General features: G+C 49.4%; 1 long non-coding RNA gene across 1 annotated transcript; it reads left to right on the forward strand.

The window, feature by feature from the left end:
- The first annotated feature begins 584 nt into the window (after positions 1-584).
- On the forward strand, positions 585-8,146 carry LOC112408941 (uncharacterized). Its single transcript, XR_003005043.1, has 2 exons — positions 585-899; positions 8,001-8,146. It is a non-coding gene; the product is annotated as an uncharacterized LOC112408941 (long non-coding RNA).
- The last annotated feature ends 664 nt before the right edge of the window (positions 8,147-8,810 follow it).

An 8,810-nucleotide genomic window follows, 5' to 3' on the forward strand; every position in this document is an offset into this window, starting at 1 on the left:
CCCTCCCGGCGGCGGCGAGTGATGCTCTCCAGACGTCTAAGCGACGAGCAAGCCCGCGAGTTTGGGGACTCGGACGGGGCGGGGGCTGCCTTCCGGGCCGCCGGACCTAACCTCTTGCGGCCCGGGTAGCCTAGTCCGCCCGGCGAGCGCCTGCAGCCGAGGCTTCCGGGAGAGCGCGGCCGTGGGACGCGGCTCCACGCGAGCCAAAGCTGCGGAAACACCACTTTCTCCCAGAGCTTCGCGGGAAGGAGTGTAACCCTACACCCGGGGCGTGGGGAGGAGGCTCGGCTGGGTGGAAGCTGAGGAATGCCCTTTGTTTAGACAACTTTTCCGGAGGAGTCGCCCTCTCCCAGGGGCCGTCTCCTTGGAGGTCAAGGTCATTTGTTTCCGCTTTCCAGCGGCGCGAGGGGACCCGTAGTGGACGAGAGTTCCCTCATCCTGTCCTGCTTAGGGGAGAGCCAGGTGCCTGCACTGGCAGTCGCCTTGAATGGGGTCCGATTCTCGGGGGTTCTGGGCACTCCTGAAGATCCCTTGTCACTTTTTCCAGACCTGGGATGAAGTAGCTGCAAAGGACTTTACCAGCAGCTGTGGCCCCAACCAATGGGGCTTGCTTTCTCTTTCCGCCCAGAGGGAGGGGACAGGTCCCCAACTATATCCAAAGCTATTTTTCCACAACAAACGGGAAACAGTAAGAGAATTAGGACCCAGGAGGTTCCGGAAATCTCTACAAAGGAAAAGTGCTGATCGTTTCCTTCTGCCAACAAGCTTCACTCTCAAGCGCGGTTGCTATTTGCACTGAGGCACTACAGTCACCATCTAGATGACAGACCTAGCAACAGTAAGGACCACGCAGTGCGCTAACTGCTGCGCAGAGCCAGGAAGGGTGGCAGGGAAGGATGGTAAGGAGGCCTGCCCTTAAGTGAGTAGGAGTTACCCTGCAGAAGAGGGGGAAGGGGGCATCTGGGCAGGGCAAAAGCATACAGGTCTGAGAGCAGCTGTTTGGGGAGCTGTGGGTGGACTAACCTTGGGCTAATTTAGGAACCTGGGAGATTATCTAGGGCAAACCCCCTGTGTTACAGAACGGGCCCAAGGTCACACAGCTCTGGGACAGGTGGTCTCCAGAGTCGTGGGTAGTGCTCTTGCAGTTAACATATTCCCAGAGGAAGCGGTTCCTCCAACAGGGCATTTACCATTCTGTGCTTGTTAGTACTGATCACTTCATAATACAGTAACTGGTACCATTTATGGAGGGCGCCCTGTGCACCTGGCATTGGGTTAAGCGCCTTACATTCCTTGTCTCACACTGCAGGCTTAAGAGCTGGGTACTGTTTACTGTCTCCTTTCTACAAATGAGGAGACTGAGTTAGGTGGTCTGCCCAAGGTCACAGAGCTAATAAGTCCAAGACCCTCCCATTAACCACCCAGTACAGTGCTGTTCCCAGCATTCTGCGTGTTCAACATGGAAAGAGTCCGTTTAAAGAAGTAAAACTAATTGTGAAGTGCTGTGATAGTCAAATGATGTTGCCATGATGGTCTGGCCCTTACATTTCTGGATCCTTTCTGCCTTCCTATTCTGCCAGCCCAGGTAAAATCCTGTAAACCTCAAAAGACTCCTTCTTCCCCTCCATGTGCCATGTCAACCCTACCAACAACGATACTATTACTATTATTGGGGACCTCCTATGAGGGAAGGCATTCTACGTAGGACCTTTTAGATCTTTACAACAACCCTGCAAAGTAGGTATGGTGTATCCCCACTTTAGGAGTACGGAAATCGGGGTACAGGGAGGTTAAGGGACTTGCCCAAGGCCACACAGCTAGTATAGCCAGAGTCTGAACCCAGTTCTGTCTGGGTCCAAGACCTTCTGCCTTGCTTCCTCCTTTCATAGCCGCAACTTTGGAGCTCAGCCTCTTAGAGGTTCCAGCTCCAGGACTCCGGCTCCTACCCCTCCCCCAGACGTTAATGATCTGTAAGGCAAGTTTCTGAAAGTTCTAGCAAGGGCTTAATATTTAAAGGAGACCTGCCCTCCACCTTTTAAGATGCAAATAATCACCTTCAATTTACTCATTAAGTTTGTTATTTTGCACTTAACAGGGGGATGGGGTATCATAGCTATACAGAGGCACCCGTCCTAAAAACACCAATAAGCAAATCCTTAGAATGCTCTTAAATTATCATGGCATTCACATATCTGAGGGCACTTCTCATTCATCTGGTTTCTATTTGGTTCAGCAAATATCTCTTGAGCTCCTACTATGTGCCAGGCACTGGGGAGACAAAATGTAGTACCACAGACCCTGCCCTTGAGGAATTTCCGGTCAAGGTGGAGTGGGGGAGGGGCAGGTGCTTAAACTTACTGTGTAAGTGGTCCCATCAAGGTAAGCATAGCGTAGAGGTGTGGGCCGTTCACAGGAACAGCAAGATTGAGATGTGTGTTGGGTGGGACGGGAGGCATCACGGAGAGCTGGGTCTTGCAGCATGAGCAGGAATTAGCCAGACAGAGGGGGAGGGGTGGGAGAGGCACGTCAGAGGAGGGGATTAGCATAAACACAGGCACTGAGGTGTGAAACTGCCTGGTTTAAGCGTTAAGTGTAAAAGTTAATCTGGGAAAGTCTGGGGCTGGGGTGAGGCTGCAGCGCAGGGCTTGCGCTGGCCCCTGGTTGAGGGCCTCTAGGCCCGGGGTGAGGAGTTTGGACCCCGTCCTTTGAGGTGGGAGTCCCTAGAGGGTGGTCTGCATCAGGCCTTAGCCTTGAGCATGGCGCGTTTCTGGGCTGGGGAACTGCCTTATTTCCTTGTGTATCAGACACTTTCATTACCAACCTTTGGAGAGAAACCTAGGAGGAACATGAATATATAGTAAATAGCAATCATGTAGTCCCCTTCCTCCATTTGAATCACCTAGGGAAACCCACCATCCCAGGAAGCCTCCTTCCCCTTAGCCTGGATGAAAAAACAAGCCTCACTCCTCCTCTCCACCCTCCCCCAGTGTGCTCTAAACACTCAGCTTGAATAAGGAGCCTTGTGGGATGTGGAAAAAGGGTTTCACTTAGGATGGAGGGAAAGGATGAAATAGTCCTTTGAGGTCAGTGCGTTAGAGCAGGTCGGGTGGGAATGGATGGGAGGGATGCCTCTGCCATCCCTCCACTGTACTGCCTGAAGGACCTTGTCCAGCTGGAAAGCAGAATTTCCTGGTCGCTCCTGTCCTGGTCACGGGGCACGTGGTCGGAGGAGCACTCAGGCAACTGATCCTGGCAGCAACTCCTGGGGACACTGCTCACTGCCCAGGGCCTCCCCTCGGGCCCTCATAATTTCCTTCCAGCAGAGGCTCAAGAGAGTGTCGGGACTGGTCTCCCATGTGCCTGCCTCTCCTCTGCTTGGAACCCTCCCACTATTTCCCAAGGTTTAATCTGACCAGTGTCTGTGTAGACTCTCCTGGGACTCTGCCCGAAAGGCTGTTGCTCAGGTCTCACCCTTGAAGATTCTGATTCCTTAGCTGGAGTTAGGCCAGGACTCTGTTTCCTAATAAGCTTCCCAGGTGATTTTGAGGCCCAGTTTCAAGAAGCCCAAGTCGTCAGGTTAAAAGTCAAACTCCTTCTTATGGCACAGGGGTCCCTCCAGCCTCACTCTCACTACCCCGACAGCCTGTCCTGCACTCCCACCATATTGAATTGCTTCTAGTTCCCCCGACTGGCCACAATGGTTCACATCTCCTCGCCTTTGCCCATCTTTCCTTCAGCCTGAAACACACTGCTTCACTCCACACACATATACATCCCATCCCAACTTGGATGTCTCCTCCTAGACCTTCCACACTCAGCTCAAATGTCGCCCCTTCAGGGACACCTTCCCAGCATCCTCTGCAGTCCTCCCAACCTGGGTTAGGGCATCCTGGGCCCGCTTCTGCCAAAGCACTTATCACACTGAGTTGTCAACATCTGACACGTCACGGAGTGCTTCCTGATCCACACGCGCGTTCCTGGCCCCAACACGTGTCCGGCACATAAAAGCTATTGACTAGATGCCACGTGGTTAAATGAAAGAAAAAATCCCTATCAGGTAAGGATGCCTAAGAGGAGAAGAGGGGGCCACTGCTGCTAAGAGGATCAAGATCATTTCAAAGGATTTGGTTCATTCCCTCAGTATGGCCCATCCTGCCCCAGGGCCTGTGAGAAAGTCGGTCACTGGCAGGGCGAGGACCGGCATCTGGGCTTCCTGATGACTGCCATTTACGCCTGATGCTCAGGCCTCCTTGCACCTGCCCCTCCTCTCTTTCCCCAAAATGGCCATTGATCACAGACAGTGGCGTGGACCTTACACTTCAATTCTGAATGAGCCTGGAAACTTGGAGATAAAATAGCTCTCAGAAGAAGAAATAGATGGGGAAGGGGAGAGGAGAAAATAACAAGAGAGAAGCATGCAAAAATATGTTGAGAGAAGACAGCAGGTACATAACAGTCAGGCAACACGACAACTGGGCACCTCCAGAGAGCAGCCACTCAGTTTTCTAGTCATGCCGCTCTGCACATGCCAACACACAAGTGTGAATACACGTATGCCATGCTGTCCTTTGCCACTTGTGCCTGAATTGACTAAGATCCAAGAAAGACAAAGGCGTGGTTCCTACCTGGTCAGGGTCAGCCCGCACTGCTCCCCCCAGGCGGGCAGGCAGGGAGCTGCTGGGATGGGACAGGACCTTCCCTGGAGAGACGGACTCCAGACTTCACTGCCCTTGAGGGCCACTCTGAGTCTGCTGGGCATCCGTTCCCATGTGAGCCGGAACTGTAGCTTTTCATTTCATAATCCTAATCACAAGGAAATGACTGGGTTTAGGCAAATATTTTAAAACTCTCCCTCCCACTCTCCCATGCCTGGCCTGTGGGAGGCCGTCATCAGTATAAGGAGAGGACACCTAGCTTTCACCTGTCTGTCAGTAACCACGGTCATCTTGGCCAAGTCAATTTTCTCATTAACAAAATGAGAGCAGATGCAGGGAGAAAGGTATTGGACGTTGACTGAGAGCTGGAGTCATGTTTGTGACAGTTTTTGATCTTGAGAAAAGACAGAAAGTGCTCAGTACTATTCAATAACTGGATTAAGACATATGAGAGTCTATGAAAGCCTCGGGGAGCCCTTTCTAGCCCCAGGCTGTGCAACACCTCGTCCTGCAGGGGTTCTTGCCTCGCCATTCCCTCCTGCCCCCACGAGCCTGGCAGGTTTTGCTCCGGACACAAACAAGCCTCAGAAGCAGCCTCTCTCTGAGCAAATTCCCTCCACTTCCGGGGGCCATTGGAAAGTTTTTTTCCTGGGTTAAATATGTGGTGGGCGAGGTATAGAGGAAAAGACCCCAATTTGAAAAGTTCAGGATTAGTCTCTGGCAACCTGGGTTCAGCTCTGGCGGGACCACATCTACTTGTGGGTCCAAGGACTGGTCACTCAGAGGAGTTCAGTTTCTTCATCTGGAAATGCTGGGCTGGACTAACAGGTCCCAAACTAAGCTTCTCAGAACCCCAGGGACCTGTGGGGTATGAGTAGGTCTCCTGTGAAAAAGAGATTTCAAGTCCAATAAATTTGGGCGATAATACATGCCATCTCATCCTCCTGGCAGGTCATTAGGCCCAAAGGCATTTCAAAGGCTCAGTCAAGTCCTGAAGTGAAAACAAAACTAAACTAAACCAGTTTACCTTTGCTTAACTTTGCCTTTCTCAAAAGGAATCGACCACGGAAACTGTTTGCTCCCAAATAGCAATTAACTTCTTAAGGAACACACTTTGGGACAACCTGGACCCGACAATCTCTCAGGTTCTTTCTTGTCAGGGTGGTCTAGGTCTCTTGACCCAGAGGGGAGGAGCAGGCAGCTGCTGTGCTGCAAATTCTAGGATCTCATAGAGAGGGCCAGGCTGCAAGCAGAAAAGACTCCCTTGGGGGCAAGGGGCAGCCCATCCCAGCTAAATGTTATTTTATTTTTTAAGAAAACCTAATGCTAAGAGGAGTTAGAGACCAAAAAAGGTGAGACTGAAAAAGAAATCTCAATTTCCATTCTGATTCTTTGTCAATTTGACTAAGTCAATTCACCTTAAAACTAACAGCCTCACTTTGCCCATCTGAGAAAAGGGAGAGCAAGGGAGACTTGGTTGCAGTCACTCAACATTAATCCTCAGAGCCCAACCTGGGGTCCCTAGACACCTGATGGGGAGGGGAGTGTAAGCTATATCCCATATTTAAAGAAGTCTAAAGGAAATTATACATTTACCATGAGAAGTGCCTTTGCTTTTGACTGGTATTGTATCAACTCAGTATGACAACGTGGGTTGTCATGGGGACAAGGATTATCATGCAATAAATATGGTTGGCTTGTTGGACAAAATCTTTACAGACTTAAGGGCCATAGAAGTAATAAAAGAATCAGCTGGTAACAAAAAGGTAAGAAGAGGTTGGGTCCAAAACAAGTTTTAAGAGCTATGGTGGAGAGTGAAGGGGTGGATGGGGTCTGGAGGAGGTTAGGGTGTTCAAAGAGAAGATACCGCCCCAAGGAGAATCTGGGGTTGCCTGCAGAGGTATGTTTAGTGTGTAGAGGGCTGTGACACGGTGGCCCTTTTCAGAGCTTGCTGGGGAAGGGTGTGAGGTGCTACCTTTACTGAGCTGGGGAGAGAGGAGTCCCCATAGGGCCAGTGGATTCTCTATCACTTCTTAGAAAGCCTTCTGGGAGTGCCAGTGTCTGAGGGTTTGCCATCCCTTGAAAGCTCTGATTTTGTACGTGCAAAGTCCTGCCCCATTGAGCCCCACATAACCCCTTCATAAGCAGCCACGTTTGGAAAGGTTCTCTGCATGGTCCATGGCTATTTTCTTTTTCCCCCAAGATGCTGTTCACCCAGAATCACCTCTCTACTCTCCTCCTCCCCTTTCTCTCTCTTGGGCCTCTTCACCAACATCTTCCCAGCAACGTCTGGCTCCATTTCTGCAGCAGTCTTAGGAGCTGGGCCCTGGGGACTTGTTTCTGCCCCCAGGAGAGCAGCAGTGAAAATCATAGTTGGTACACCTCTCTAAGTCACCAAAAAGGTGCTTAGCTTTTAAAACTTCTTCAGTATGGAGAATCTAAGACAAAAACAATCTTTCTCTTGCTAATGTTGATACTGCTAATAATATCTCTTACTGAGTTTGGGCCATTTCTGTGAAGATTTAGACGAAATAAGAGGAGAACTGAGGTGGATTCCATCTGCCCCAGGACCTGAGCCAGGCTTCTGGCTTTAGCTAACTGGCAAAAGCTGAAAAGGATTTTTCTCTAGGGTGTTGAGAACAAAACATTTTGGGGTGTGTGTGTGTGTGTTTAGTCATGTCAAATGACCTGATAAATAACTGCATAATTTGGGCTGGAGGAGTTAAAGTATAGGGGAAAATGCAAAAAGCTTTGAAATGGCCCAAAAAGCATTATTGGATGCACTGTCTACTGCATCCTTTCAGGTTATCTGAGTTACTTTACAAGTCTGTAAATTGTAGAAAAACTGACAGTAATGCACATTATTTTCGTCCATACGAATGCCAATTATAGTTGGTGGAATTGACCCATGAATATTGACCAGTTTTGCTGATTTTGCATTTATTTGTAAATTTTTCTCACCATTCCAGATGTCTATATATTTGCCTGCGTTTCAGATTCTCTTCTGAACAGGTTGTAACACTGTATGGGTTCTCTTATTAATTAATGACAAATAAAATCTATAATTCTGTGAAAGGCATGACTATATCCTCTTTTAAAATTACCTTTTGAGGGGCTCTCCTGGTGGCGCAATGGTTGGGAGTCCGTCTGCCGATGCAGGGGACGCGGGTTCGTGCCCTGGTGCAGGGAGGATCCCACATGCCGTGGAGCGTCTGGGCCTGTGGGCCATGCCCACTGAGCCTGCGCGTCCGGGTCCTGTGCTCTGCAACGGGAGGGGCCACGGCAGTGAGAGGCCCGAGTACCGCAAAAAAAAAAAATTTAAATTATCTTTTGATGTGTCCACAGAGAAGGGGCCATGTGAGGACAGCGAGAAGGCAGCTAGCTGTCTGCAAGCCAAGCAGTTACGCTTCTAGAGAAACCAAATCTGCTAACATCTTGATCTCTACCTACTAGCCTTCAGGATGAGAAATAAATTTCTGTTATTTAAGCTACCCAGTGTGTGGTATTTTGTTATGGTAGCCCTAGCAGACCAAGACAATTTGCCCAATTTGTTTATCCATTCACCTGTTGATGGACATTTGGTTGTTTCCAGTTTTTTTGCATTGCGAATAAAGCTGCTATTAACATTCATATACATGAATTATCTTTGGGCAAATTTATTCAACTCATGTTTTCAATTATGCTGATATTTCTTAGCATAAACCAGGCATTATGGTTGGACACTGAGGAGAGAAAATTAGATAGCACCCTTGCCCTCAAGAACAGTCTAGAATGGGGGGGAAATTTGGGGTGGTGGGTAGAGACTGACAAATGACCAGACTTGATAGAGATAAGGAGTGCTCTAAAGGGGTTACTGGTGGAATGTAAGAACAGGGGCATGTTTGTTTTTCTGAAGGAAAGTGGAAGTGCTTGCTGGCTTTTCCTGGGCAGGTGAAGGGCAGGAGGAGAAATTCTCTGGAGAATCAGCCTCATGCATGGAGGCAGGGAGACAGGCCTTCCTGAAGCTTCCATTCCAAGGATGGGTAGAAATGAATATGGACTAGCAGAAGGAGGTTGGATTCTTAAGAGCCTCGTGTCCTACAATATATAGGACAGATTCTGGGTAGCATTTAAAATTTCAGAAGAGTAAAATTTTTGGCTTCTCATATCTCCTGG

This window comes from Neophocaena asiaeorientalis, unplaced genomic scaffold (assembly GCF_003031525.2).
Source record: "Neophocaena asiaeorientalis asiaeorientalis breed wild unplaced genomic scaffold, Neophocaena_asiaeorientalis_V1.1 scaffold182, whole genome shotgun sequence".
In the NCBI taxonomy this organism is placed as follows: domain Eukaryota; kingdom Metazoa; phylum Chordata; class Mammalia; order Artiodactyla; family Phocoenidae; genus Neophocaena; species Neophocaena asiaeorientalis.